The 6,459-nt window shown below is 52.1% G+C and overlaps 1 protein-coding gene across 1 annotated transcript in view; it reads left to right on the top strand.

Annotated features, from left to right (window-relative positions):
* Positions 1 to 905: 905 nt before the first annotated feature.
* The window catches only part of Cmklr1 (chemerin chemokine-like receptor 1), a 41,676-nt gene continuing 36,122 nt past the window's right edge, over positions 906 to 6,459 (top strand). Inside the window, exons 1-2 of the mRNA XM_047561566.1 lie at positions 906 to 1,000; positions 1,242 to 1,439. The gene's annotated coding sequence lies outside the window, so the exon portion shown is untranslated. The remainder of the gene's footprint in view (positions 1,001 to 1,241; positions 1,440 to 6,459) is intronic.

Below are 6,459 nucleotides of genomic sequence, written 5' to 3'. Positions count from 1 at the left end.
CATCTCTCATTCGGAGTGGGGAGTCTCCAGCAGGCTCGCTCCACCAGGGTGAGGCACGCACGTCCTGCTCACCACCTATGCCTAGCACAGAGAAGGGGCCCCGTAAATGGTCCTGGAGGCTTGAATGAATCAGAGAAGTTAGGTGACTGACCCAAGGCCACACAGGCAGTTGGGCCAGAACTGAACTCTTCTCCATGCCTTAAAGAAAGTGCAAACCGAACCCTGTTCGGACTACGGAGGATCCTTCATGGCACAGAAAGCATCTGGCAGCCCATGCTAGCCATCGGAGGACCAGAGGCGACTTTGGTTTCTAGAATGTTAGGAGCTCAGCTTCCCTCGACACACGGCTCCAGGAATCCAGGGCCCAGCAGCAGAGCTGGACGTGAAGGTGGAGCTGATTCTGCGTCCTGACTCCAGAGCGTTCCTTGCACGCTCTGCGCCCGAGCGCCTCTCTCCAGCCCCAGCCTCTCTCTTAGGCCAGGCCTTAATTTTCAAAATTCGATTGAAAAATAAAAGTAAAAACAATAAAACAAAAACATGGCTTTCACTCGCGGGGAGAAAACCCCAAATATTTCAGCCAGGTTCAAAAGGGCGCCGAACACCCTGGCTTCGGATTGGCTGGAAGCCCCTGGTGGAGGGTCCTGGGCGGGGAAGCCCAGGGAACTTTTCACTGGGACCCCAGCAGGCTGTCTGTTCCCATGTCCCCCTCCGGGACCCAGGGGCCCAGCTGGCCAGGAGCCCAGCACCCTGGCCTTGCCAGATGTGGCCCCCGGCTAGGAACTCCGAGCTCAGGACAGCGGGGGTGGCTTGGAGGCCCGGCGTGGGCGGGGCGTGGGCGGGGCTTGGAGCGGCGGGGAGCCCGGGGCCCCGCATCAGGTCCAAGGCGGGAGAGCCCCTTCCCTAATGGGACCCATCGGCTGGCTGCTTCTCCCAGCGCCCCTCCCAGGAGCCCAGAGTGTGCCCGAGAGCCGGCGCAGACAGGGCCAGGAACAGCACCCAGGTGGGGAACCGCATGCACCAAGGCCCAGCCCGCAGCCGGTTTGCGCCCAGACAGTGGGCGGGGCGCCCAGCTGCACCCGGCAGCCAGAGGGCGGGTCGCCCCCGGGGCCCTGCGGCCACCCCGAGCCCAGGCCCGGGCTGGCAGCTGGCGCCCCCGCCCTCGCAGCCGCTTCCTGCCCCTCCCGCCCTCTCTCCTCCCTCCAGCTGTTTCTCCGGCTGAGTTCTGTCCCTGTCCCATTCAGGGCAGCAGCCCTGGCAGGCAGGCGGCTGGGGACCGACGGGGGCTCCCCTCGAATGAATGGAAGGGCCCGCTTCCTGGGGAAAGCGACTACCCGAGGAGCCGTGTGACCGGGAGGACGAGGCCAGGGGCTCCAATCTCTGGACGTCCTTGAGTGGCTGAAGCCACAGGAACCCGCGGGAAGACGGAGACCAGAGAGAAGGTACCAGGTGGCTCTGTTGGTCTTCCAGAGGCGCCAGGGGCAGGGACGGCGCGAGCGGTTCCGTTCTTCTGCTGACTCAGTGTTGGTCTAAAGCAAAGAGTTTTCAGGTTATTTTCAGATTTCCAGAGTAATGCATGCTACTTGTTAAGGGGGGGAACCCAGCAAAGACGACATCAGCATAGAAATGTGGACCCCTTGCACACACACACACGTGCATGCACACGCACTCGCGCTTGGTTTTCCACCCTTAACCACAGACCTGGAACTTCCTTCCGAATCGTTTATATTTTTCCAACATACATTTTAACGGCTGCAAGGAAAGGAAGTTTGGGAATTTCTTGAACTCTTTGCTGTTGCATTCGCTTCCATTTTCTTTTTGTGATTCTAACGGTGCCTGAAGGGACTCTCACCTAGTGCGTCATCTCTGGGTGTTGGTCTTGGGGATCCTTTTCCAGGGCTGAAACGGCTGCCTGTTTGTCCGTCTCTGGACCCTCTTGCCTCCGGTGGGTCAGCCAGCTCCCATTCTCTATGTCGTTGTATTTGGGTGCTGTATTTGCACAGGCTTACCGGCATCACCTGCGACGTGTTACCCACCCCTTAAGCCTTCCCCTGAGAACCCGAGACTCTGATCTGGATGCTTCTACTTGCATTTCTTTATTGATGTTGATTAGTTCATTCTTCTGACTCTCCTGTTCAAGTCTGTTCCCATTTCCCCCCTTGAACATGTTTGTCTTTTTATTGATATTTAGGAGTTCTTTGCATATGAAGGATGAGGTCCCTTTGCCAGTGTTCTCTGTTGAAACTACCCTACTCCCCCACCACCACCCTGGCCTTCATCCTGGTGCATTCTAAACGGAGGAGCCACGAAAAATGAGCTTTGGGCAAAATTCCAAATAAGCAACACATTGCAATGATCAATTAGCTGCTTTTTGATGTAAGCCCGATTGCTCAAAACTTTGTGGTTCAGAGAGGCCAGGTCACAGGTCTGAGGTCACACAGCAAGGAAGCAACTGAGGAGGCCCTGAGTTGGCCTTCTTTTTTCGGTTAGGGAAAGCCCAACTTCCCTTTCTGCACCCCTGCCTCCTTCTCCAGAGCAGCCTTCTCTGTGGTTCTCGCTGTCTCTGGAAGGACAGACTCCTCTAGAGTCCTTCATGCTGAGCTGCGTGACTGTTCATCCAGGTCTCTGGTGCAGGAAGCCATTTTCTTAAGAAAGAAGGTTTAACTTGAACTTGTGGCACACAGGTGGAAAGTCCAGGGGAAGAGTCACCTTTTCTGGGTGCGCAGGGGCCTTCTCTGGACTCCCCCAAACTTAGTGGGATAGAACCATTAGACTTCAGGCCCCTCTCCGACTGAACCCTTCCAAGAAGTCCCCACACCCAGTAGCCAGGGCATATTTTCTAGGGCAACCAGGGCTTGCCATTCTGTCTGTCCTGCTTGCCTGGGGGCTCCTGGAGAGCTGAGTACCACTCTCTCTGTATCCTCAGTCCCTTGTGCAAGAACTAACACACGTTAGGTTCATGGAACAGCATTCGTAGAGAAAAGAGGAAGCAGGCCTCAGTTTCCCCATCTGGAAAATGGGGTTGGTGGGGGGGTTGGACTAAAGTCCTACCTCTGGGATGTGTCCTCACTGACATCTCTGTTTGCAAGCCACTTTATTAAGATGATTTTCTTGAGTCGTGTGATATGGCTAGGTGATAAGGGCAGCAGGAACACACCTGTTTTACAGAATAGAAAACCAAGGCCCAGAGAGGGGTTCCGAGGCTAGACCTCCGCAAGACACCATCAGGCATTGTGCTCAGGGGTCAGTTTGAACTGGTTGGCCATTTGACAAGTGAGTGACAAGAAACAAGTTATCCCATCCTGGGTGCCTCCGTTCGAACCTCTTCTAGAAAATGGGGCTGTGAACTGTAGCTGCCTCGGAGGATTTTTATAAAGATTCAGTGGGATCACCCCTGTGAGGCACCTAGCACGGGCTCGTCACGCAGTAAGGTAGGTGTCAACACTACTTCTTCTTTTCATCATCATTTTTATACGACCATGCTGTTTAGACCTGTAACATTCATCTGAGCCAAACAGAAATGGAGCCGGGCATGTGGTGCACACCTGTAATCAATCCCCACCGCTCGGGAGGCTGAGACAGGAGGATGGCGAATTCAAAGCCAGCCTCAGCAACTTAGTGAGGCCCTTGTTAACTTAGCAAGACCCTGTCTCAAAATAGGTAAGTAAATAAAAGGGCTGGGGTTGTGCCTCTGTGGTTGAATGCCCCCGGGTTCAATCCCTAGTAATCCTTCCCATCCCCCAAAATATGTACTGATGTCTCTACAATAGATTATTAATGCTTAGATTCCAAAAGCCTATTTCATTCCCATTGAGCTACATACAGTGTGTCTGTGCAGCCATTGCTGCCTGCTGCAAGGCTATGATGTGGCCTCAGAGCATTTTGACGTGTGAGCTCCAGACCACTAGGATCAGAACAATCGTGGGTGTTTCAGAGTTTGGAATCAGAGTCTCTGGAGGTGAGGCACGGGTGTCTACATGTTGAACCAACTCCTGGGGAGATGTGATGCACCCCCAAACTTGAGAACCAGCGACACAGTTACTTGAATATCTTTTTCTTTTGTCCTTTGTTCAGGTTCCTGGGATTTTTGCTAGGCAATGAGGTTTCTTTTTTCCTTTCTAAGCAAATACCCATGTGCTTCTGTGAAGTCAAATGTCCTGTGTCAGCAATTGAGATCAGGAGACTTGGTGGAGAAGAAGTGAAACTTAGTCTTGCAGCAGCACCACAGAAAGTTGGATCATGTTAGCAAGCCCCCAGTGAGGGAACTTTGAAATCATTGTAAGCCACAGAATCCTTTTCTCAAATGAAAGCAGGTTGGGAGGTGCAATCTGGAAACAGATAAGAGGGGTACAATTCATGCCGAAATGGAAGTGGGGTGCATCAGGTTGCAGCTCACCTCAACTTCCTCTGGTTGCTGAAGGGCCTCCAAGAATCTGATGAACTCTCTGGGGTGGGCTCAAGACTGCAAATCTACACCAAGGAGTTAAAAGATCAAGCTTCTAGATCTTTACTGGACTTGCTGTGTAATCTAAGGCAAGGTATTCCCTGTTTCTGGTCATAATCATTTAATTTATAAATAAGAAGGTTAAATGCCGTATTAGTCAAGGTGGTCTGCAGTAACAAATAGGCCCAGACACGTATAAATGACTTGAACAAGACGTGCTTATTATAAGGCAGGTGTTTCTTTTTTTCCTCTTTTCTTTTTTGTTCTCCCTCCCTTTTTTTGAGACAGTTTTTTTTTCTATGTTGCCTCAAACTCCTGGGCTCACTTGACCCTCCGACCTTGGGGCTGGAGTAGTGGGGATCAGGCAGGTGTTTCTGGATGGAGGGTCTTCTTCTTCCCTGCAGTAAGTCAGTGACCCATCCTGTGGTCCCCTTATCTCCTGGGACTGGTGGAGGAGAGTGTGGCAGTAGCGTGTTTGCACCCTGACCACCTTGGCTGGGGGTAGCAGACACCCTTTTTCTCAGGGAGAGCTAGTCTTGGGCCAATCTGGTTGCAGAGGGGCCAGGATAGGGGGGTTCTTGTTAAGGGAAGTTCTTTCCCGGCTGTAGCTGGGCACACATAAGGAGGGGGAATGGTTCTTTGTGGACAGCTAGCTGTCTTGTCACCAGTACGGTGACCTCTTAGCTCTGCTTCCTTCTTTATTCCAAATTTTTATTAATTACCCTTCAAGTTAGCACGGTAACACTGGGTCCTCCAAATGTTTTCCTATCTTGAGGGTAATTCCCACCAATGAGGTTGAGTAAACTCCCAGATTCCAGGGCCCTAAACATGAATTTCTCTAGAACACGGACAGTGACTATTCTTGGTCCCTACTGGGGGAAAAGAAAAAAATAAAACAACAGCAACAACAAAAACCCAAGGATAGCAATTTTATTGAGTGCTTGACATTTATGGAGTTGAAAGTTTTCATATCCATTAACTGTCTCATTGAGCCTCATACAGCCCTATGTGAAAAGGCTTCAGGATTATCATCACCTCTTCATAGGTGAGGAAAACGAGGCTCAGAGAGGTAAAGGGAGTTTGTCAAGGTTGCACAGCTCTTAAGTAAAAGAGCTGGGATTCGAACTCAGAAAATCATATTCTACTGGAACGTTCACACGCAGGTGCATGTGTGTGTGTGTGTGTGTGTGTGTGTGTGTGTGTGGTTACGGTCAGGATTTTCCTTGGGGCTGGGCTAAGGGAAGCAGAAGCTCAGATCCAGGATGGGCCAAAGTTGCTGATGTAAGGCAGTTGGGTGACTGCCCTGGCCTGGGGAAGCCCAGTGTGACAATATTACAGCCACTGGCCATGGAAAACCAGAAGGGACAGTGTGTGCGAGCATCTTGGGGTGCGGGGTGAGGCTAGGCCTTGGCGGGGCTGGGCCCACTGTGGGTGCTTGGGAGTGTTTTCCTGTGTGAACAAACCCAGGCAGGATGAGGGCTTTGGCCACATGGGGAACTCCGTGAGCCAGACCCACTTCCTGCCCCGGGCTCTGGAGGGAGGGGAGAACTTGAGGCACATACTTTTACACATTCACTCAACAAACACTAACACCTACTGCGCATCGGGCACCCCACGGGGCAAACCCAATGAAGAAAGGCAGGAAGGCAGGGTTTGGACCTTCTTGGACCTTTAGCAGTGCCACGGGGGTAGTTATCTTTGTTCCCATTTTAGAGATGAGGAAAGTGACCCAGGCCTCTGGGTGGGATTAAGATTTGTGTTCTTGTTTCCCAGGCCAGGGCTCTTTCTAGATCCACTGCTGAGAGGGAGGTGCTAAGCCAGGCCTGGGATGCAGGGAAAGGGCCTGGTTGTGGGCAGCCACTTTGTGCTGCTTCTGGGCTCAGGTTTGAGGCAGTATCAGGAAATCATCTGATTTGTCTTGGGAGTGTCTGCATTTTTGGAGAAATGGGTGTGAGTATTATCGATGAAGAATAGACTTTCTTGCACTGCTGGATGGAACCAAGAGGCAGTAATTTTAC

The sequence above is a fragment of the Sciurus carolinensis genome, chromosome 8 (genome assembly GCF_902686445.1).
Source record: "Sciurus carolinensis chromosome 8, mSciCar1.2, whole genome shotgun sequence".
Classification (NCBI taxonomy): Eukaryota; Metazoa; Chordata; class Mammalia; order Rodentia; family Sciuridae; genus Sciurus; species Sciurus carolinensis.
Note: the sequence above shows the minus strand (reverse complement) of the source record. Positions and strands in the feature narration are given on the sequence as shown.